General features: G+C 32.9%; 1 long non-coding RNA gene across 1 annotated transcript; it reads right to left on the reverse strand.

Annotated features, from left to right (window-relative positions):
* Positions 1–8,653: 8,653 nt before the first annotated feature.
* On the reverse strand, positions 8,654–23,429 carry LOC134268679 (uncharacterized). The gene is made up of 4 exons (XR_009992421.1): positions 23,309–23,429; positions 13,004–13,213; positions 10,310–10,567; positions 8,654–8,740 (listed from the first exon to the last, which is right to left on the reverse strand). It is a non-coding gene; the product is annotated as an uncharacterized LOC134268679 (long non-coding RNA).
* Positions 23,430–26,434: the final 3,005 nt, after the last annotated feature.

Here is a 26,434-nt window from a genome sequence, read left to right on the forward strand (position 1 = left end):
AGTACGAGTATAAATATTTTGACCTTTGGGATATGCAAGATTTAAAAAAGCGACATAGATACAAAATTTAATTTTAGATAATATTTGGATCATTAGTATTGTGAAATTCATACTCTGATCCCAAAGGCATAATGGACGGTATAAACATTCCTTGTGACAACGAGGCGAGTGATAAAAGCATTTCTGGCCCAGTGGTTCTTGAGAATAAGATTTTCAAAGATTTGTCCTATATATTTCTATGTAAAAATTTTATTCCCCATTGTGGCCCCGCCCAATCCCCGAAGCTCATGATTTGAACAATTTAGAATATACACTACCCAAGGATGCTTCCACATAAGTTTCAGCTTGGCTTACCCACTGGTTCTTTAGAAGAAGATTTTCAAAGAATTTTCCTATATATTATTATGTAAAACTTTGATTCCCCTGTGGCCCCGACCTACCCCAGGGGGTCATGAATTGAACAATTTAAAATCTACAGTACTTCATGATGCTTCCACATAAGTTTCAGCTTTTATGGCCCAGTGGTTCTTGAGAAGATTTTTTTAATGACTCCACCCTATTTTTGTCTTTTCTTGATTATCTCTCCTTGTGAGGGGACTTGGCCCTTCATTCTAACAATTTAAATTTCCCTTTACTCAAAGATGCTTTGTACCAAGTTTGGTCAAAATTGCCCAAATGATTCTTGAGAAGAAGTCGAAAATGTGAAAATTTTACAGACGGACGGACAGACAGACGGACCCGGAAAAGTACATGTAATTAAATTTAACCCGTTTTTAGTGATGAGGATTGCTTCCATCCAGAAAGTTAAGGGCAAATTTTCACCAGACTTTGATTGGCAGTGTTAGTCATGATGCAATACGCATGTTCAACTGAGTTTCAAATTACGTGCGCACATACAAACCTAAGTTTTCCGCTAAGTAATTTTAATTCATGATAATTTTTTCTGCAAATCATAACTTTAACGCTGATTTATTCTAATTGACTTTTATCCGTTTGAACCCGGTCGACCAATCAGCAATTGTTTTTAGGTCACCTGGGTGACCTATTGCTATCCGTTTTCGTCCGTCGTCGTGCGTCGTACGTTGTGCGTTAACATTTGAACATTTTCAGCTTCTTCTCTGCAACCACTGAACCAATTTCAACCAAATTTGGCACAAAGCATCTATGGGTGAAGGGAAACAGAAATTGTGAATTTCATGATCCCTGCCCCCCTGGGGCCTGAGGGGTGGGGCCAAAACAACTAAAATTAATGCAATCTTTAAAACTCTTCTTCTTTCCTCCTGGATATCAAGCAGTCAAACTGTTTGCATGATTGTAATCAGCACTGAGTCCTCTACCAAAATTGTGAAATTCATGGTCCTGGGGTCAGGGGTTCTAGGGTGGGGCTAAATAAGTATATAGTGAAAATGCATTATTTCTTTGAAAATCTTCTTCTCTGCTCCTGGGTATTATATAAACTTACTAAGTGCATAGTTATGATGAGCAAGAGTGCCTCTACCAAAATTGTGAATTTTATGGCCCCAGGGTCATTGATTCTGGTGTAAGGGCGGGGCTCTATTGATGATATAGTGAAAATACATGAATTCTTTGAAATTTTTCTTCTCTGCTCCTAGGTATTAAATAAACTAAATAAGTGCATAGTTATGATGTGAAAGAGTGCATTTACCAAAATTGTGAATTTTATGGCCCCAGGGTCAGGGATTCTGGTGTTAGGGCGGGGCTCTATTGATTATATAGTGAAAATACATGAATTTTTTGAAAATTTTCTTCTCTGTTCCTGGGTATTCAATAAACTAACTAAGTGCATAGTTATGATGAGCAAGAGTGCCTCTACCAAAATTGTGAATTTTAAGGCCCCAGGGTCAGGGGTTCTGGTGTTAGGGCGGGGCTCTATTGATTATATAGTGAAAATACATGAATTCTTTGAAAATCTTCTCTGTTCCTGGGTATTAAATAAACTAACTAAGTGCATAGTTATGATGAGCAAGAGTGCCTCTACCAAAATTGTGAATTTTAAGGCCCCAGGGTCAGGGGTTCTGGTGTTAGGGCGGGGCTCTATTGATTATATAGTGAAAATACATGAATTCTTTGAAAATCTTCTTCTCTGTTCCTGGGTATTAAATAAACTAACTAAGTGCATAGTTATGATGAGCAAGAGTGCCTCTACCAAAATTGTGAATTTTAAGGCCCCAGGGTCAAGGGTTCTCGTGTTAAGGCGGGGCTCTATTGATTATATAGTGAAAATACATGAATTCTTTAAAAATCTTCTTCTCTGCTTCTGGGTATTAAATAAACTAACTAAGTACATAGTTATGATGAACAAGAGTGCCTCTACCAAAATTGTGAATTTTATGGCCCCAGGGTCAGGGGTTTTGGTGTTAGGGCAGGGCTCTATTGATTATATAGTGAAAATACATGAATTCTTTGAAAATCTTTTTCTCTTCTATAATATATTAAATAAACTTACTAAGTGCATAGTTATGATGAGCAAGAGTGTCTCTACCAAAATTTTGAATTTTAAGGCCCCAGGGTCAGGGGTTCTGTTGTTAGGGCGGGGCTATATTGATTATACAGTGAAAATACATGAATTCTTTAAAAAATTTCTTCTTTGCTCCTGGGTATTAAGCAGATGAACTACCTATATAGTTATGATGAGCAAGAATGCCTCTTTAAAAATCATAAATTTTAAGGCCCCAGGGTCAGGGAATCTGGTGTTAGGGTGGGGCTCTATTGATTATATAGTGCAAATACATTAAATCTTTGAAAAATTTCTTCTTTGCTCCTGGGTAATAAGCAGATGAACTACCTATATAGTTATGATAATCTTCCAGAATTGTGAATTTCAAGCCCCAGGGTCAAGGGTTCCATAGGGGGGGGGGGGCTGTATGTATATACTGAAAATATAATATATAATGAATTGTTTGAAACGTGCTCCTTGGTATTAATCAAATATTTTTGAAAAGCAAGAATGCCTGTACAAAAATTGTGCAATGTGTGGATCTAGGCCTAAGGGTCAGGGGTTCATGTGTGGTAGGGACACTACTGATTATTGCTGAATATTACTGATTAGTTCAAATGCATTTTTGTTCCCCTACCCTGCCTATGGGTATTAATTAACCAAACTAAGCAACTGCTAAGTGTATAGTTATGATGACCAATGGACCGCCAGCTCTTTCAAAATTATGAATACCATAGCATTTGGCTTAAATATGAATCAAATTCAATCACTGGAAAGTTGTTGCATAATGCTCAGGTGACCTATAAGGCCCATGGGCCTCTTGTTTGTAAATGACTATATTTTCGTTCGGGATACTTCTTGACTCTTTAATCTCTGAAATGAAAAACGCAAGTAAACAACGATTCGTAAGATAACGTATAATTCTATGAATAGATCATATGGTGTCATCCAATATCTTCTAAATATGTGATTAAGAATCTATATTGAAGCTTCACATTTGTACTATAAATGATAAATAAACATAACTCAATTATTGCTTCTAAATTATTCTTGAAAAAAAAACTTTGATTTAATTTTTTTTTAAACACGCGTCTCTATTTCTGTCGATGACGCAATTTGTGCGTACCTGATAGATTCGAGATCACGTGACGAAACCAATCCCGTCTTTTGACTTCACCGTATGCCAAGGGTTTGTTAGGAGAGAAGCGTATTAAAAACCCTTGGCAAGCGAAGATGGTACGATAGAATGCACTTTGTATTAATCTACATGATTTGTACAGAAACAGAAACAACGTAACGTTGACTTTGTGACGTAATTGACTTCATAATCAAATGTGCACAAAACAATCGCTCAAATCGTCGAAATTGTGCACTTAAATTGATGACAAGAGTAAACCTGCGACCTACCTTAATCTTTTATTTCTTTAACCTTTACTCTACCGGCGCATTTTACATGATTTTAGAGACCATTTTGACATAACATTATCAAATTATTTCTAACATTTTTTTATCGAAGTAGAAAGCTAGGCATAATGCTTCCCATTTTGTAGAATTTTTTAGAGATGATTTTTCAGATACCCAGCGACTGATCTAATTAGTAGAAATGGAAATAAATTAAGTGCAAAATCTTATCGAATTTTTTAATACTTTTTAGTCTTAAAACTAAGAATTTAAAATAATGACGTTGAAATATGAAATTTAGAATATACTCACAAACGAAAATTCTACTGTACTACAGGAATCACATAAACCTTTTTTTTTCAATTCTGCATACAATGATTTTAAAGGGGTTGCTTAGCAACGGAGTTTTTTTTTTTTAATTTTCGAGCAAAAATTTCCTTTTTTTTATTCATTCTAGACACATTTATGCATTCCAGCACATATTAAAGTCGGATGTGAGATCATAAAATCAAAAGGAATTTATAGCAGAGTAATTGTCTTAAGGTTTGACCTACTTAGAACTATTTTAGAAGGTCATAGGTTAAATACGTTCAACATTTTGTCAACTTTTTCAACACTTTTCAATAATTTTGCTTAAAGTTTACACAATTGATGCTGAAATGAAAAAAAAAAAGATCTGAATATACTCTCAAGAAGGCATTAGAACTGCAATGTCCATAACCATTTCAGTTCAATTATTTGTTTAATGATCATTAAGTGGCTACTAAGGAACAACATTTTCAATTTTTTGACTGTATACATTGCAAATTTGTTATCGCTCATTCTAGACACTTTTTGTATATTTCATGATATTGTAAGTAGGATATGATCCAAAATAAAGTAAAGAACATTAATGAATAATGCATTGACTTTGACACTTCTGTTCTCGGGGGGGTCAAGGTCATATCAGTACAGAAGTCTGGCTTAAACTGCAAGTATATATCAATTTTGACATGCTGCAATCATTATTGATAAATCGTCAAATAGGTGACAAAAAAAAGGTGAACAAAAACATTCTCAGAAAAATCTAAAAAAAAAAAATTATCTTTTTTATTTGCATATCTTGATTCCCATACCAAAAATACATCTAAAACTTGTGAAATGAATTAAAATTTGTAAGTTGCGATTGTATGCGTTAATTGTATTTCAATGAAACTTGATTTTGAAATAATATGTCAAAAAAAAAAGGAATGCAATTAATATCATTTTTTTTCATAAATTATACAATTAAGTATTTTTTTCATTGTTTAAAAGAATCTAAAAAGATTTATCTTAAATTTTCTAATTTGTAACATTTGCCTGTCTTTACTGGGTTACTTGTTAAACATTTTATCATTTGATAAGCATGACGGGATCTCGCAAGATTAACAATGGATGGAACTTGGAATTTCTTTTTCACATAATATAAGTGGTTTTTGCATTACAGTCCTCTCATCCATCTCTGGTCTGCTACTCTTTTCACTAATTCTTAGCCTCTCATGCTATCAAAATTCAGAATTGTTTTCGTAACCAGGCCTGGGGGCCATAAAAGTTAGACGAGCTCACTTTTGATCTCAGTCTCACTTTTCCGTTACATATTCCTTTGAAAAAAGTGAGACTGAGATCAAAAGTAAGCTCGTCTAATTCTTATGGCCCCCAGGCCTGATCTCGAATAACATCTTGTATCATTCATTTAATAACATAAATAAAGAGCATTTATAAAAAGTAAAGTATCCGAAGAATAATTAACCAGCAGATAGATTTATTTGTTAGTAAGTTTGTAAGTCTTTATCCACAACAAAGGTTCTACATTACATTTATGTGCACACACTCTTCACGTTAGATGATATGCCATAGCAATTTCAAGAATGGGATGTTATCTTATGAATCATTATTTACAAGGGTTATATTACTGAGACTACATAGTCAAGAGATATCCTAAATGAAGATATTGTCATTTATAATAACATTGGCTGATTAGTCAAATTTAAATGGTGTAAATAAACTCCAATCATAACTTGTGAAAAAATCCTGATTTTTGATAGCAAGATAGACCAATCTTTTGTGTGAATAGCAAAGCCTTTACTGTTGAAGACAGCATTCACTATAAACAGAAACATTTGATTTGGTCTTTTAAGGCCATGATAAATTGACAATGCAGATGATTTTAAAAAAAATCTGGTTGTCAAACATTTGACGTACAAATTGAAAATAGGGTTTTATGTGTTCTAATTCAAATGAAAAATCACGACCATAATATCAAGTAAATTTAAAAAAACAAAACTGTACTTTCCACCAGTGCAACTATGTTGCAATTTATGATGCATAATAACTCTAGAAAATTAAAGTGACAGCCTCATAGGTCCTATACATTTCCTGAAAGATGTTGTTAATAAAGATGTTGTTTTAAATTTTCCCAACTCAAAAAAAAAAAAAAAAATGACAAAATTGTCTGGCTGAAAATGGGTAACAATAACTACAACATGTATAAAATCTTTTTGTTAAACAAAAAAAAAAAAAAAAAAAAAAAAAAAAAAAAAAATCCGTTTCTTGATGATATTAAAATGAACCCTAATTTTCTTGGATTTTTTCCAGACTTTAAATCTAATAAGAAAATAAGAAATTGATTTCATTACAAGATTTGTCTGGTAACAGAGCTTAAGGGGTACAATAAAAACTTCACCTGTCATCTTGGAGGGAATAAATAATAGTAAATGGCAATGCCAATATTTCACACAAAACTGTTTAGACAATAAGTTGAAAATATGAAGTTTTTATCAAAGTATACATATCCAGAAACTCTCTTCATTGTCAGCTTTATCGGAGTTTGTGGGTCGCACTTCTGTTTCGCCCTATCTGATTGTTTAGGTATTCAAATTTTTTGAGAAATAAGGTATCATTTTTAAACATCTATCGGGATATAGATACGGGTTGGTCACGAGATTATGAAGAATTTAATCTCGTACCAACCCGTATTTATAGCTCGATAGATGTTTTGAAATGATACCTTATTACTTATAATTATTTACATTTGTGACTTATTCATACTTTATATTTGCCTGATTGTGACTTTTAACGTGTGAAATGCGTTATTTTTCAAACCCAACGGCATGTATGTAATCCACTGAACGCGCGTCGACCCTTTATGACGTCACAGAGAAATTACGTTGAACGTTTATCTACACGCACATCTATGACCTCTTGACCCCGTACCTGTATTTGTACAGTTATAGATACGCATCACTTTCAGTAGTGTTATATAAAGATAAACATTTGCAAATGTAAATATTTACGTTTAACCAATCAGATAAGGCGAAACAGAAGTGCGACCTCGAATAAATATTGTGTGCTTAGTGTGTTTATACAATGTATGAATAACCACGCTTATAAATATCACGTGTATCACAAACTTTATTCAAAATGTAAATGCTATTTTAATGGTATAGCTGCGATATGAAATGACGAATTTATATGTGGAGTATAAAAGTGGGATAAATCTTTTATCAATCCCGCGACAGAGAACTATTCCCTGTGGGCTTTCCAAGCCTAACTAAAGGTCCAAGAATGACAGCAGATTGTACTAACAATTCAGTATACATGTAGAGTGCACAATTTAAAAAAAAACAATTTTAATACTGTAATCTATCAACAAATACCGAAACGCCCCACACACTCATACATTAATTAATATAAAAACATTCAGATACATGTATATTTTTTGTTTTATTAATAATGTAAAGCATGTTTGCATGCATAATAAATAAATGAATATTACCCATCAATCAAAAATGGTCATGCAAATTTTATTCGTTACAAAATTATTAAATTTTAATGCAAAATAAAATTTTGTTTTAAAGGATTTATAAAAACGTTCTATTTTACATCATCTGAATATATTCGGTCCGTGCACATTTAATAAGGCACTTTAATTTAAGCAAAAACATTTCTTCAACAGTTGAAAGCTTACTCAGTCCTCTCATTCATCAGTCATTCAATGTGTTTATTCCATTGTTTTGGCACGTATTTTTAAATAAAAACAATCAATATTTACATAAAATATTAACATAAAATGTAACTTACTACATCAAAAAAATCTTAAGGACAGATGATACAAATAATTTTTTAAGAGACTTAATATCATGTCACAAGTTTAGAAGAGTGGATATTTCTTAGAATTTTTTCTCCTTAGAACTGGAAAGTAGATAGACTTTGAAAATATTAGTAATATTTCAAAATGATTACAAATATGGACAAAAATACTCAGTACAGGTTAACAGATGAAAACAAATTTCAGAATATGTTATCTTGGTGCTAAAAGTGTAATTTAAACTTTAGAAAAATATACCAAGCCAGGTGAATTTTATTAAGAAAAGCAAAATGGTAAAAATCAGCTCATGGTTTATTACTGTTTTGTCATTTTGTATTTCCTCATAAAAGTCACATGGCTTGGTATATTTTCTTTAGTTTATATTACACTTTTAGCACCCAGGTAACATATTCTGAAATTTGTTTTCACCTGTAAACCTTTACTGAGTGTTATCTGCCTATATTTGTTTTTTTAATTGAAATATTCGTAATAATTTCCAAGTTTATTTCATTTTCCAGTTCTTAGGAGAAAAAGTCTAAGAATTATCCACTTTTCTAAACTTCTGACATGATATTAAGTCTATTTCAAAGAAAACAATTTTTTGTATCATCTGTCCTTAAAGCTATGACTTTAACTAAGATTGACTTTAACAATGAAAAGTTTTTTTGATTAATTGCTGAAGTTTTTCTACCTAGAACAGATTCCTGTTTCTATGTCACAAAGAGAACAGTTCGGACACATGAAACAGAAAGGCCCATATCTTCCAATTTCACATCCTAAATGAATATTTTTTCGTACATTATTAATGCTTGAGACTTAAAGCATATTGTTAAACATTGTTACACGTGCATTTAGGGATGCCAAGTTCTTGAATAAAATTTATACAGTGTCATCCGATATGGACCGGTCTCAAGGTCTCACAGTGGGATTCGAAACCGCGACAAATTAGGATCAACACATTACCTCTATAGCCGATTGCGATACGCTGGTGACTATTTATGGTAAACCTAACATTCAAAACATTCTCACCAATCTTTTAAGTGGATATTTGGGAAACGTCTCCATCTCGATGATTTCACAATGGATATAAGAGGTTAACCTGTTAACAGTATCCAGAAAAATTTACAACTGTACAAGAACAAGCGAGCGATATGATATACAAAACTACTGAACTACAGGAAAAATAGTGAAAAAATGGTGAGAGAAATGAGGAGACATAAGACTTATACACTCTAAATGGACTAAAAGAAAGCATACTTTAAAACTTAAAATTGCAGCTATGGAAGAGAACATCATAGAAAGTGGAGTACATGAACAGGCGCCAAGGATAAAAATCCACCAATCCATTCTTAGGTCGTAAGTAACATGTTTACTATAGAGGTTGAGGTGTTGACATAGATTGTGAGGATAAGTTATAGGTATTAGACATATTGCGATAGGCAACGAAACTATCCACGTCATTCCAGTTCAATTTGCAAACTGATCATACACAAATTAAATTGAAGGATATTGAATTTTTGAAAAATAAACAAAAGTGTGTGACGGGTCGACATGAGGTATTTATATCTATGGCACCTAATTCCACTTCAATGATTTTAGAGATCCGTGTTTGCTCTACTCCAAAATGGTATCGTTGAATTAATGTTTTGAACTTGATTATTGTTTGTTATCTCCATATTTCACAGGAACCTTAAATACGACAGAGTGATAGGTTGTATATACTCATGAGCTTGTCACATGGATTACGATGACAGAGTTATTTGCCATTGATTGATTGTAAATGTAAGTTGTTTACATCACAATCGAGACTTTTTCATTCTTTTAAAGACGTCACCTTTTACAGGTGAAGGGCTCCATATATAGACCTTTACTCGGCACTCAGCTAGGACCATTGAGCAGTAAGAAATCTTGAACGCGCCAACACCTGCAGTGACAGGGAGCCTAGATGTTATAAGGTCCCATCTGAAGAACCTGCAATTTCTACTTCAAAGTACCGCACGCTTGACGATAATTTTGATAAGTATTTTTTGAAGACTTATATCAGTCACGGCCGATATTCGAACTCATGTTGATCACAGAACGATCGCTTTACGTACCGACTCAGCTACCAAGACAGTGAATTATTAACTAAAAACTAACTAAACAACATTTTTGACATTCCCTGATGAATTGTTTTGGCCGATAAAATAATTAATGACTATGACTTAACTAAAACTAAATACTGTTAATATGTTTCTAATATTGCTCATTTCTGAATGTACGCAAAGGAAGCATCAAGTATTTCAGTAATCAACGTTTAAGTGAAAAAAAGAATTGTAATTAAATCTCGAAAGATTATATCATACCGACAACTTTTACTTCACAGATCTCTAGAATGGCTCCAAAGTACTCAGTATCTTCCGGTGAATCGTATGTTGACTCAATAATAACAAATCTTGCTGTTTGCCTACAGAGAGCTATTGAAGGATTGCTTGGAAGGTATGGAGCAACTGTTGTATCTTTGTAACAACGAATCCTCTCACTGGTGTTTGTAGTTGATGCAGAGGAATTTGATACATCAATATAAAACTGTCTAGCTCTATGCGGTTGCCAGGTGTGTGAAACTTTAATGAAAAATCAAATAAATATAAACTTACGATGGAAGTCGTGGATATAGATATTATCGTTTAATTCATTGATGCAGATAATACAGAAGTCCTCAATTAGGTCCTATTTTCGATACAGAAATGTAAATTTACCCTAAGTTCTGAATGTAATGAAGACAATATTACTTAAATAATAATTATTGATTCATGTTATATGTTCCATGCATTTACATCATAAAATTGTGCGAATAAATAACTTATGATTTCAGTCAAAAATCAAACACTATGCCTTATTATTAAAAAAAATATAACAAAGAATAACGAGGGCTTTAACCCTGCTCAATCACTTCAAAGCTGACAAAATGTTAAACAGGAAATTTTTAAATATACAATTACATATTTTTTTATAACTTATATATAACTATTTTATTTTCTTTTTACAAAAAAAGTGAATATGTTTTTATTTTTTATTTCTTAATCAAAATGTAAATATGTACACATGAAAGTAATTTGGACCAAAATTTTAAAGAAAATTCTATTTTTACTCTAAGGTATTGGTGCGTGAACCACACAGACTCGTCCCGTGGGCATATTCCATAATGCACTCTAGCACTTCTTAAAAAATATGCCTAAGTGCAAGCCTCTGTGATTTACACAAGACTTATTTACACGAAACTTAAAAATATTCCGAATCCGTATATTTACATTTTCAATGTCGAAAAGCATAAAAATATACTCAATATTTAAGTTTCGTGCGTTCCTTCATCGCTATATTTTTACTACCGTCTCTGTAGCTTCATTTTGATTTTATATCAGTACATGTTTCTCAGTGTATATTTCTACGCGTGAGTATAAACGAAAATGTTTTCTATTCAAATAAATTTCCCTTTGACTTTCTAGAAAAACACAGCAATTGTAAAAATAAAAGCTGTACAAAGATTACAGGTGAAGTGATTTTTCTAAATATGCTTAATAAAGAAATATATTTGATCGTCGTTTGCATTGAATTCTAAATACCTCCAAAACATATCAACACATCACAAAGAAACTTTTGTTTCATACAAAACATCTTCATCTCTAGGGCATCTTTTACTGTTGTGTAATAAATATGTTATCGTTATGTTAAATTTTAAAATGGCTAAGGTATTGAGATTACAGAGTTATTAAAATCTTCGCATGTGTCGTCTCACGTAAAGCATTGAATACAATGACTTACTCTATTTAGCCTGTGGATTTTAATTCAGAACGTTCATCTTCGTAATTTCTCATGACATGGTCTATATACAGCTCAACAAACATTTTAAGCTCACATGGTTTTTCGCACAAATTAAGGTCACATTTTTGTAATAATAATTACTATTTTTGAACCTCAGAACGATGACATAGCCCTACGTTATATTACATATACAATGTCAAGTATAAATGTCCTTTTCAAGTATTATCTTAAGTTTCCAAAGTGGATGTTGAAGAGGGGAATTTATCAATAAATGGTACGATGTTTCTACTATAGGCCTTTACCACAGGTTTTTCACAATTAATATAAAACGTGCTTTCTTTGATACAATGTAGTTAAAAAATTTTAAATGTTCTTCTTAAAGGTGAGTAATTTTTAAAATTCTTAGCTCATTTACCATACGCATCTGGGTTTTGTCGAAATGTAGCACCGAAAAGGGATAACACTGCAGAGAGAAATCATACTACAGGATAGGATAATGAAGTATTGTTTATTTTTTTTAATAGTAAATTTTTTCTATGATAAAGAAAATTCTTCTGCATTTACGGTTTGAAACGTTAAAATTTTGCTGTGGCATGAATCTTTCATGATTCTAGATTTTTAGAAGGTGACTCTGAAAAATGCCACCTCATTAACATACAAAGTAGTCAAACAGATCAAATACTATTATCACTCCCTGTGCTAAAAGGGTCAGAATGTGCAGAAAATACAAGTTACAGTAGCTGTACTGTGCCTGTCTATGTTTCTGCAAAGAGCTACTGCTTTCAAAACAATGGATAAAAAGACAGCTACAATTGGCAAGAAACTACAAAAAATCAAATGGAAATAATTGTTATTTTTCAGCCAAGAATATATTAAAGTTCTGGCAATTGATTTGTATGAATTATGTTTTTAGTAAATGAAATAAAACTCAAATAATGTAAATAAATACTTTTAAAATGTATTTTGATGTCTCAACACACAATATTACATTATAACAATGTGACCTTAATTTGTGCGAAAAACCATGTGAGCTTAACATGTTTGTTGAGCTGTATATACCAATTCTATTAAGTCGCTTTATTCTATTGAGAGTGTCAGATAAATGATATCATATGTGAAATATTTGTTTTTAGCTTTTGACATGAATTATCACCGAAAAAAAGTAGGCTGAAAAATTTACATGGATGCCTCTTAAATAACGCATGGATTGATGCAAACAAAAAGTGTTAATATTTTACCTTTATTTCTAAAGAGAACATGGATATTTAATAGACTATAGGGTTTCCCCAAGTCTATCTCAAACCAGGCTGGTAATAGAACATTAGGTTTGGTATGTGCGCACTTCAAAAATGTCGTCTCAACATTATCATCAATTGCATAATATGGAAAACGGTTATCATATGTAGAACTTTGAGAAACACCTGTAGTATCTGATAAGCTTAAATTATCTACAAAACAAAAAAAAACCCCGAAATTATAATGAAATAAAAAGAAAAGAAATGAAAATAATGTTGATCCCATTTAAGAAAGAAATACAAGCTCATAATAATAAAGGGGTTTAAACAATTGTGGAATGTACTTTCAAGAAACTAGAAATAAATTACAATAATAAATTATAGATCTTTATTCGTCAGTTAGTGAAACTTTTTTTCTTAAAATACTGCATCACAACATGAAATCCCGCCATTCAATTAACTTAAAAGTGTCTCTTAGTCTACTAAAGACTGAGGAGCGTATTCATTTCTATTGAAGGGTGTCTTATAATCTACTGCACGAAAGGTGTCTGAAAGTCTACGGAAAGTGTCTGAAAGTCTACTCAAGAGTGTCTGAAGGTCTACTGAAGAGTGTCTGAAAGTCTACGGGAAGGAGACTTAAAGACTACTGAAGAGTGACTGAAACTCTATTGAAAAGTATCTTAAAGTCTACTGAAGAATGCCTGAAAGTCTACTCTAAGGTGACTGAATGTCTACTGAAAGGAGACTGAAAGTCTGAAGAGTGTTTGAAAGTGTACTGAAGGGTGACTGAAAGTCTACTGAAGGAAGACTGAAAGTCTATTGAAGGATGACTGAAAGTCTACTGAAGGGTGACTAGAAGTCTACTGAAGGGAGGCTGCAAGTCTACTGAAGGGGACTAAAAGTCTACTGAAGGGTGAATGAAAGAATACTGAAGGGTGACTGAAAGTCTAGTGAAGGGTGACTTAAAGTCTAGTGAAGGATGACTGAAATACTAATGAAGAGAGTCTGAATGTCTAGTGAAGGGTGACTGAAAGACTACTGAAGGGTGACTGAAAGACTAATGAAGAGTGACTGAAAGTCTATTGAAGGGTGAATGAAAGAATACTGAAGGGTGAAAGAACGAAAACTGAAGGGTGACTGAAAGTCTAGTGAAGGGTGATTGAAAGTCTAGTGAAGGGTGACTGAAAGTCTAGTGAAGGGTGGCTTAAAGTCTAGTGAAGGATGACTGAAATACTAATGAAGAGAGTCTGAATGTCTAGTGAAGGGTGACTGAAAGTCTACTGAAGGGTGAGTGAAAGACTAATGAAAGGGTGTCTGAAAGTCTACTGAAAGGTGATTGAAAATCTACTGAAGGGAGTCTAAAAGTTTAATGAATATCTACTGAGGGTGTCTGAAAGTTTACTAAAAGGTGTCTGAAAGTTTACTGAATGAGGCTATGTGGCAGAGTTCTGCCAATTAGTGGCATTTGCAGACCTTTTAATTTACTTTCAATGAAATAAATGTCGTAGGTAAATCCTATGAATTTCCGTCCCGCAACAAGTACAAACAGAAGACAAGCAACACCCAAGACTAACAAATTCAATACCATTAATGTAAACTGCATTTCAAGAAACATGATAAAAGAGTAGATTAAATATAAATTAAAAGAGTCCCATAAAGAAATCAAGGGGATAATAGACAACCGTAAAAAAAACAACATATAAACGCATTTCCGCTGGTTTTGAGGTTTGTATTCTTTTGACGTTATTCTGCGTATTTGTATTTGGACTCAAAATATAAATTATGTTTATAAATAAAGTCAAATAGTAATTATTGCAAATAATTTCATTTATGTGACATGTTCTTGTTTTATTATGTTATTATATAACAGTGTCTGTATTGTACATAGCTTTATACTAAGCAGCTATTTGGTTCTTTTATTGAACTAATTTTACCCTTTTCCACGTGATCATTATTGATCCGTTTACTAAATGAGAAAGCATGGTTTAGTGAACTGCTGAATTTTTCGAATTTATACCATATTTCCCACAGAAAATCCTACAGCTTTTGTTGTGATACCATTTTGAGGATTTCGGACGATGTGATCTGCTTGTTATTTGCAGAAAAACGTCTGTAAAGTGAGTTTTTGTTGCGAAATCGGCCTTGTAAAGTTTACATGCGGACATTAAGCATGCTGAGGAGTTCACAATTCAGGACGACCAAAATAATTTACATGTGATTTTTACATGGATATTCTATTACTACGAGTCGTCTGGGGAATAATATGGTCAATTGAAGTAAATTTGGTAAACGATCGATAAACAGTGTCAGTGTATCTACAGTGGTGTAAAATATGTAGTAAATAATGTCGGGCTCGATATCCCGAAAACTCTTACATGAACTATGTCAGCTGTAAACAAAGACCCTTCGCTGTAGGTCTCTGCTGTAAACAATAATATTCAATTACATTATAGACCTTACAGTGTGTAGACTTTTTCCTGGGAGGTTTTTGCAACTGGCCGTCAGTGATTCACCTACATCGTTAATCCTAACACCATGATCAAGCCTGGAGATTTTATCAATCACACCGGTAACTTCATTCCTTTAGGAACTTTTGCCTATTTACGGTGATTTCCAATTTGCTGAGCTTTGAAAATGTGCATCTATGTGATAACATCATTTTTATTAACTGTCCATCCAAAATATCACAAGACAGTTTTGCTTCTTATATTCACCTTGGCCGGGGAATAAGAACCTGTTTGTTACAGTGGAAACCCTTCGCTTCTTCAAGGACTTGAATGTCAGAATCATCTACACAGACCAGATATTGATGAGTGAATATAAACAGCTCAGCAGTGACGTGTGTTACCTTTTTACAAGTTATGAGATCTCCATTGATGCTGATGTAGTATTTACTTGACACTCCTGCATTCCCAGTATAAAACAGGCCAGTATAGTATAGTACTTCTGACGAAGTCATGTGTTATCCATTAAAACTAAGTTAGCTAGCTCATAATAAAAGGCTCAAGATTTTTGGTTCCTTTTATAATTTTGCAATATTTTTACCAATACAGGTATCATACTTGGTAACAAATCCTGCTTTTCCTCTTAAGAGTTTGAACAATGAATGATCTTACTCAAGTTTACTTATATGTTGTTCATGGAGCCAAAAATTTTGATTGGAGTTAGTTGCCTATGTGATGTTGGTATAATATTGCCATTATATAGGTACACAAATCTTATTATGTATTATTCAAATTTTCAATTGTTGAATCAGGACATAGTGTACGTGTGACCACATACACATTTATCACATAAACTGTGCAGGTCATAGGCACAGCTATTATATATGTAGAATGATTAACATAATTTAATGCTGATATATTAGTGTTGCTAAGGGTGCACACCTTAGTTTGAGGTGACCTTTTACTTAGAATTAGTGTAGAAGTGAGGTCCACATACACTACTTATGTTTACCATGCAAACCCACCACTGATTTACACGTTATGTTGTCTTTTATGATTGTGAAGGACCATATTCACATTTATTTCACTGACACATGCACATTTATTTGGTTGACTCTTGTAGTAACATATACGCATATTTTGTGGACATGTGCAGAACAATATGCATATGTATTTTGTTGACTTGTACAAGACCATGTGCACATGTCTTCCTTTTGACTCATAAAAGATTATATGCACATGCATTTTGTTGATTTGGGCAGAATTATATTCACATGTATTTTGTCGACTCATGCAGAACCATACATAATTATGCCAAATTCACATACATTTTGTTTTGTTGACTTGTACACAACCATATGCACATGTATTTTGCTGACTTAGTCACTTGTGCAGGACCATATGCACATGTATTTTGTTTTTGCTGTCTTGTGCAGGACAATATATGCACATGCAAGTTGTTTACTCCTGCAGGTCCCTATGCACACATATTTTGGTGACTTGTGTAGGACCATATACACATGAATTTTGTTGAACTGTGCAGGGAGAAAATGTGCAGGACCAGATGCACTTGTGTTTGTTGACTTGTGTAGGACCATATGCACATATATTTTATTGGATTGTGCAGGACCATATGCACAGTAATGCACTTGTGTTTGTTGATTTGTGTAGGACCATATACACATGTATTTTATTGGATTGTGCAAGACCATATGCATAATAATGCACTTGTGTTTGTTGATTTGTGCAAGACCTGCATGGTAGTACATTATGACATGCAAATTTTGTTGACTTGTGTAGGACCATATACACATGTAATATGTTGAATTGTGCAGGACCATATGCACTTGTGTTTGTTGATTTGGCCAGGACCTGCATGGTAGTGAATAATGACATACATTTTTGTTGATTGTGTAGGACCATATACACATGTGATCTGTTTTGCTGACTTGTGCAGGACCATATGCACTCATGTTTTCTTGATTTGTGCAGGACCATATGCACATGTGATGTATTTATATGTCTTGCAGGACCTGCATGCAACTGCATAATGACATGCATTTCTGGTGACTTGTGTAGGACCATATACACATGTAATTTGTTGACTTGTGCTTGTCTATAGACAAATGTTTTTGGTTGTCTCCGACATGACTATATGCACTTTTCCTGAAGTGAATCCAGAACCATAGGTATCTAAAATAAAGTGTGCAGAAGGGTGTTTTTGAATAACATGCATATTTGGCATTATCATGTTCTTCAGAATCAATCACATGCACAAGTATATAATTTATAAGTTAGCAATTTATTTACAATACATATCAAAATATATATTTAAAATGTATAATAATGCATGTTTGCTCTCTTTCTTGGTAATATAATGTTATAAGGAGAATAATTTATGCTGCATATATGTAGACATATTCTCATGTTGGAATTTACATAACCTGTTATTCCCTGTTGATGTATTGCAGTTGTGCAATACCCAAAGTAAAATAATTATGTCATTCTCTAAGAATTTATCTTGCATGTTCTGATTTTTCAGTTGTATAGAACATGGCTTAAAATATTGATTTAGATCAGAGCACTTGATTTAAAAAAAAATGAATATCATAAACTGGATAGTAGTTTACACTTTTATTTTTCCAGAGTTACCCATCCCACCAAATTAGAAACAGACACTATCCACACTGGGTAACACTTGCAGAAGCTATATAGGCCATGTGGAAACAACAGTCAGAAATCAGATGTGCATGCACAGACAACACAACAGTGGACAAACAAGTGCCCATTACCAAGGACATTGCCTCAACATAGCAAAGTATTGTGGCAACAGCCACTTTAAGTTTGGGTGGTGTATTGGTTCATGTTTCTGGGGACTGCTCTGTCAACAAGTCCATTGAGTAAGATAATATCATGATCAAATGGTTTTTCACTTAATACAATAGTTTCTGTAAAAAATATATATCCTAATTTTGAAATAATGATTTTTATACACTTCATGTCTTTTTTCAGTACATGAAGCAAACTTTTGTCAATTCTTCTGAAACAGGGGTTAGAGATATGCAGCAGGGCCCAAAATTTTAAATTCCAATCACTTTAACTCAATTGATCGATGCATTTTAAATATTGTGGTTAAAACTCAAAAAAAAAAAAAAAAAAAAAAAAAAAAAAAAAACTTTAATCTAAAAACTAACCTCATTCAGGATAAAGAGATTCATTTGAATATTACAAAGCTTTGATCAAGATCTAATAAACTGAAAGTCATGTCAGAGGGATATTTACTATTTTTATGTCAGATGGTACTAAACTACCTAAAATAAAACTATCTAGAAATCAAAGAAGACTTAGGGTGATCCTGGGATCATTAATATATATATATATATATATATATATATATATATATATATATATATATATATATATATATATATATATATATATATATATATATATATATATATATATATATACATATTAGATGAAAAAAGAAAGAAAATGGTAAAATTACAGGCCCTTTAAAAGATACACATTTTGTTGAAATCATATCTCCTATAATAGCTGTTCTACAAAATATGAAACAAAGGGTGAACACAGTTCATGAATCATCTCTATAATCAATCTCTGCAGAGCTGAGTAGTCGTCGAGCGGGACCATACGTTTGACAAATGCAAATTACTGTAGCATAATGGTATCCTAATGAGGATTTACTGTCATGCAGGATAAAATACATGCTTATTAACCCTGCAATTTCTATTGATGATGCATTTAAGCTTATGCATACGATTGTTGTATGCAATGTTGTTTCACTAAACATGGGACCATACATGTTAAGAAAGTTGCATCACTTGGTATATGGAATATCTCAGTTAACACAGGACCATATGTGTTAAGTTGTTGAAACATGTTGTATATGGAATATTTCTCTAAACACGGGGCCATACGTGTTTAGAAAGTACATGTTTTGTCCACGAAATGTTTTACTAAACACAGAACCATATACATGATGATGTTTAGTAAGTTACATCAAGTTGTAATAGATATTGGCTAAAGACAGGACCATATGTGTTTGAATAGTTAGATCATCTTGTATATGAAATGTTTCACTAAACACGGGACCATACGGGTTTAGAAAGTACATTGTGCATAGAATGTTTCACTAAACACGGGACCATACGTGTTAAGGAATTTATACCACTTTGTATATGTTATATGTCACTGAGCACGGGGCCATACGTGTTGAGGCAGTTTCATTACTTTAAATATACACAATATTTATTTATTTGAAATGTCTCTTGCTGACATCAGTTACCAATAGTATGTCAGATAAGCGTTATACCATATGTATGACATTATCTGCATTGTCAGATTCCACTTATTAGCTACATTACAACTTTTCCTTTCTTTCAAGCAGATCTATTTCATTTTTCATGTTTTTAGAGAAAACTAGCAATGTCTCTCTATATTAAAATAAGTTATTGTAATTCAAAGTTTGCTGTTCATTCTATCCAGGAAATAACATATTACCTGGTGTCTGAAAAGTGTTTACAAAACTTTTAACCATAAGAAAAGACCAGCTTGGATAAGATACAATATTTATAAATTTAAATTATGCAATAGGCTGAAAACACCTTGTGTAGCAGGGGCCAAACCAGAAGTTGTCTGTTGGTTCCTTATACGTATCCTCACAAATTCAAACCCTCAGTTTGGTAATCTGTTTTTCCTCTCGAGTGGTCAGAAGTTGTTTGCAATAAGAGGAACATTTTTATAAGTTTGAAATCTCGGTTGACTGGTCAGAAGTTGTCTGCAGTCATGAGACACATTTTATGCAGCATGGTGTATGTTTGACACCTTTGTTGACTGCTTCAGAAGTTAACTGTCTGCAGTCACGAGGCATATTTTTATGCAGCATGGTGTATGTTTAGCAACTTTGTTGACTGAAAAAAAGTTGCCTGCAGTTACGAGGCACTTTAATGTTGCTTGGTGTTTGTTTGATACATTTGTTGACTGGTCAGAAATTGTCTGCAGTCAAGAGGCACATTTTGATGCAGAATGGTTAAGTTTAACAACTTTGTTGACTGCAGCATGGTGTATGTTTGATACCTTTGTTGACTGGTCAGAAGTTGTCTGCAGTCAAGAGGCACATTTTGATGCAGAATGATGTAAGTTTAACAACTTTGTTGACTGGTCAGAAGTTGTCTGCAGTTGACAAGGTCAGTGTTCATGATTATAAATTCCCATTTTGCTCTCTGGTTAATATTTACTACAGACAGGTGTTTTGTATACTTTTTAAAATTATTTAATGTTTTGTCCTTTGTAATGTTTTCACTCAGTCTTATTGGATGTTTCTTTTTCTTGTTCACAATAACTATTGTATTGTCTTTTAAACTGAGTATATGTCGATTGTTTTTTAAAAAGATGTTTAAATGCTTTTTTATTGATCATCCTGTTGAGGAATTTTGCGTCTCCTGCCAAGACGCCTTTGGGTGGGTGGATCCAATCTCTGATTGGATTGTGGCTGTTTGTTATTTTGTTTTCCCACCTTTTTTGATGACAGGCAGCAGTTTAGAGGCATTTTGTATATGTCTTCCAAACTTATGATGTTTATAAGGGGGTCAACTTAAAATGCATGTATATTGTACCTTGTGAAAGATTAGAGGGTTTGAATTATTATTCTAGTCTGGTTGACCCCCCTTTTGCCTATGTACATCATGTTACAATGGCATTATGGTGCTGGGGGTCAGATTGTGTAATATTTTGACTAAGATGTGTAATACTCTATATTTGAGTCCTCCTTTTTCTGACCCCCATTTTGTTAACTTGTTTTACTTTTCCGTCATTTACTTTAATAAATGACATATTTCACTTCAGCATGATGTTATTTGTTTTTGCCTGTTTATCAAAAAACAAGCTCAGTCGTTTGGCAGGAGAACTAAGGAACATAAAATAGTAATTATTGCAAATAATTTCATTTATGTGACATGTTCTTGTTTTATTATGTTATTATATAACAGTGTCTGTATTGTACATAGCTTTATACTAAGCAGCTATTTGGTTCTTTTATTGAACTAATTTTACCCTTTTCCACGTGATCATTATTGATCCGTTTACCAAAAGAGAAAGCATGGTTTATTGAACTGCTGAATTTTTCGAACCCACCATCCACCCCTTCTTCCAACAATGCTTGTTATTTCTTTCAGGTTGATATTATTGTTGTTATGTTTTACCCATCCTTTTTGATAGTGTTTGAATGGGTTTAAAAGAGATTCATAGTACTTATTTCTACCGCACGTTCTAACTGAACAAGTAAACTTTTTGTACATTGTAATAAATGGCAAATCCATGTATTAGGTTACTGAGAATGAGTCCGACATTTATTTTGTGTACCTCGCAATTTTGCTTCGGTCTGCAGGTTTCCATATGATTTTTTAACATAAAGCAGTGTTGCTTTTCATATATGGTTTTTCCTCGGCGGTGATAGAAACATAGTTGTGTTCAATTTAATGCCTGCGCGATTGTATAGTTATTGGCTGTTTTTTTTTTTTTGTTTTCCCACCTTTTTTGATGACAGGCAGAAGTTTAGAGGCATTTTGTATATGTCTTCCAAACTTATGATGTTTATAAGGGGGTCAACTTAAAATGCATGTATATTGTACCTTGTGAAAGATTACAGGGTTTGAATTATTATTCTAGTCTGGTTGACCCCCCTTTTGCCTATGTACATCATGTTACAATGGCATTATGGTGCTGGGGGTCAGATTGTGTAATATTTTGACTAAGATGTGTAATACTCTATATTTGAGTCCTCCTTTTTCTGACCCCCATTTTGTTAACTTGTTTTACTTTTCCGTCATTTACTTTAATAAATGACATATTTCACTTCAGCATGATGTTATTTGTTTTTGCCTGTTTATCAAAAAACAAGCTCAGTCGTTTGGCAGGAGAACTAAGGAACATAAATTAAAATAGAGTAATCTAAAGATTGAAATCCGTTTTTTTAAAAATCAAATCAATCTTAACCAGAACCTGACATAAAAAATAAAGTCATTTGTTGCACGAATAAGAACTGTATATAAACGGAGTAATGACAATCAGAATCATTTCTATGAAATAAAAGAATAAGTTAAAATATCTTTATTTCTAAGAGAAACAAGAAAACCAAATTAAAAAATATATAAAATTGAGAAAAAAAATTAGAATTACCATACGAATATATCCTAAATATTGTACATCCACCAAAAACCACCACAGAAAATCTAAAATGCATCTCGTTTTCTTCTACGCCTTCCAAAATATAAAAGCGATCACTTCTGAATGGGAATTTAAAGCATAATTTTCTTGCGACATTCACTCATAAAAATGAAGGAAAACGGAAGTGTAATTCTCAGTGATTATCGTAAATTATCTTGAGAGTCAGATATCTATACAATTATAAGCAATGAAAATGTGATTTATTAACACATGTTCATTGTCAACTGTTTAACAAATAAGGATAAACATCTAGTTGCAAAAGACCATTTGGGCGATAAAAATCTTCCCTGTAGTAGACTTTTTCAATCACATTCACTCTATAAACTTTCAACTCAAAAAATTCTCGCTATGAGGTACAAAAAAAATTAATTTATTTTGTATTGTAGTGACAGAGAGCTGAGATATACATATACATATGACAATTTTGTGTCGCTTTTCGTACGATGTCATTTTCTGATTCGGACGGAAAACAACCATGTCTATACTGTGCTGTGTTTCATTACTTCTTATAATATCTATTTAAATGTTCTTGACAAAGTATTTGAGTTACCTGGGTACGTGGCACTGTGTTTAGAGCATCTGCTCTAGAGTCGCGGAATAAGGAACTGATCCTTACGTCACAGGTTCGAATCCCACTCTGGGACGTCGAGACCGGTCCTTCGGATGAGGCCGTAGAAACCGAGGCCCCATGTTGCAGTAGGTGTTAGCACAAAAAGATCCCCCCTGCTCAATGGCTATCGCTATAACTAGTGCAATCGCTGGTATTAATTTGCAGTACTCCAGCGGCAAGTGGTGGCGTCTCCTAATGAGAGAAATTTCTAGAAAGGAACGTTATAAACAATAAACAAAAACAAACGAACAATCAAAGGAAGCATTTTATAAATTGTCTTGATGCAGAAAGTAATAATTAATAAACATTTAGAATAGATATTGACTTTTTGCGTATGGCGAAAAAGTTTCATAATACTTAGAAGTAAACACTATACAATCAATGAATGTCACGAACAGCCAAGCCACTAAACATTTGCATTGTTCCATATATCATGGAAGACATATATCTTCCATATCAGTCGCATTGGTATGGAAGATTCCTCAAGTAGTTTTGATTAAAAGTTGTTCAAATTAAGACGCCGAGTAGTTCTGGATCACATAATTATACATGTTTATGGAAACTGATGTCATGTTTGAGTTCTTATTCGAATATGAATTATCATTATTAGGATATTTGTTTTTAAACGAGTGATGAAGAATTTTGATAAAAAAAATCTTTTCTACACTGATTTTGCTCGGCCAGGTCATAAACTTTTCAGGTCAGTACACCTTCAAAAACTAGCACTGTTCCATATAATTCTAAGTACTTGCTAATGTACTTGTATTTCTGTGTGCTTGAAATAATGTACATGTGGTTTATTTCTCATAAATAACCAGATAATTTTTCATCAGTTGAAATGTACACTGAAGTGAATATAAATTACATATGATCTAGATTCAAAGATTTTTTTCTTGTAGTTACACAATTAAGCCCTAGTAGGCTCTCTTAAAATTATAAAAGACATACTGCGTTTTGATGTGTGCGTTTCCTGTTCTTCAGTAGCATTTAGTACATAATGCAAGAGAATTCATAATTCCACATAACTTCCTGTTTAGCAATGATATATTAGTTGAGGAACAGGAATACAAAATAATATATTATAATACTTTTAAAAACTTCCTGGTGTTCGAAAAATTGTTTCCAATATGTGATATTGAAATATATATTTGGCTTACACTTGACTTTCATCAAAGGAAAAGTAGTAAGTATATCCTGAAATAAATACTATGCGTTTTTTTTTACCTTTAATTTAAAAAAAAAAGTACAGAAGCGAAGAAGTCAATACCTTTCAAATATCTTTAATCATCATCCATCGTTATACATATAAACAGATTAGTTAATTAGCTTGACCTAGGGTTTATTTAAAGTTCTGAATAAAATTGAAACTTTATCTGCAACATTTCTTTTTTGTGTGTAATTTTACAAAATGAGAATTACAAAACGGATCTATGAAAATAGATATTTAAAGGGTTATCTTAAAATAAATGCACATAACGAACCTTGCCTTGTATTTTGTTTATTTAAGGTAAGAAAGAGTAGGCCTCTTGTGAGGATTTTTAAAGTTTACTTTTTCAGCTACTCCAACATCTTGTAAACATGGTTTTACTTTTTTTTTTACATCATGATTCGAACAATCTTGGACCTTATGCACAACGCCTCCAAATTGTATCGTACCCTACACTTGACAATCTTCGTCCTCATTCACGAAGTCTCCGTAAATACTGCAAATATACCAGGAAAAGGGATAACGTTCTTGCTAAATCGGCGAGAATTCTTTCCAAGACGTCATGACTATCCGTGAACGTAGCCGATATACAATGTAGCATATGATATTGATCCAATGAATAAAAAAAAAAGAATTATAATTCTAACTCAAATAAGTTATGCCAAAATAAAATGTTAAAGTTTACCTATTCCGTAGGTTTTATCTACAGAAAAAAAGATTTAGATGATGTGGTAAAATCAACTTCAGTTATTTTATTTTAAAATGCTGAGATGCGACATTTTCCAAAGGGTATAGGAGGCAAAATATACGTAAATAGGAAACATGAAGCATGAAAATATTTTTAAAAATCTTGCAAGAAACAAATAATATTAAAACCTAGGGATAAGAATGGTTCCCCTTTTAAGATCCTCGAGAATAAAATTTGAAATTTCGAGCAATCTCCTTTTTTGAGTGGCTCGTCGGGTATTGTCTATTTTTACTACCTCCTTCGTTTCTTTCACAACTGATTCTAAGTGTCTTAAATTTTCTTTCCTCATAGCATCTGAAATAAAATTAACAAGAGGTCAATGGGCCACATTCCTCACCTGACACACAAATGAGCTCAGTATTGAAAAGTTTACTTGTTGGTTGAGTGGGGATTTTAATATTTTATTACTTGAGAATGTCACTTTATCAATAAAGCATTCAGGTATAATTTCGCCATACTCAAGAAGAGGAGTTTTAAAGATTTTTCCAATATATTTCTATGTAAAGATATAATTGCCCATCATAGCCCCACCTTATCCCAGGGGTCATGATATGACCAAACTTGAATTAACTTTTACTGAGGATGTTTCCATATAATATCATAACTTTGCTGATCTTGAGAAAAAGATTTTTAAAAGATTTTTTCTATGTATTCCTATGTAAAAAAAAATTGAGCAGACATTGTAGCCCAGCCCTATTCTCGGGGGTCATGATTTTAACAAACTTGAATTTACACTACCTGAGCATACTTCCAATAATTGTTTCATCTTTACTGACCCAGTGGTTTTAAAGATGACTCTACACTACCTGAGGATGCTACCAAATGAGCTTCATATTTTCTGGTCCCATTGTTCTGGAGAAGAAGATTTTTTAAAAAAGAAAATCCTATATATTCCTATGTAAAAATTTGATCAGCCATAGTGCCCCACCCTACCCCCGGGGGTCATGATTTGAAGAAACTTGAATCTACGCTACCTGAGGATGCTTCCACGTGAGTTTCATATTTCCTGGGCAAGAGGTTCTGACGAAGAAGATTTTTAAAGATTTTTCCAACATATTCCTATGTAAACATTTCACCAGCCATAATGGCACCGCCCTACCCCTGGGGGTTCATGATTTGAAGAAACTTGAATCTACACTTCCTGAGGATGCTTCCACATGAGTTTCATCTCTTTTAG

The sequence above is a fragment of the Saccostrea cucullata genome, unplaced genomic scaffold (genome assembly GCF_032062105.1).
Source record: "Saccostrea cucullata isolate Sc308-1 unplaced genomic scaffold, CSIRO_AGI_Scuc_v1 ctg3696, whole genome shotgun sequence".
In the NCBI taxonomy this organism is placed as follows: Eukaryota; Metazoa; Mollusca; class Bivalvia; order Ostreida; family Ostreidae; genus Saccostrea; species Saccostrea cuccullata.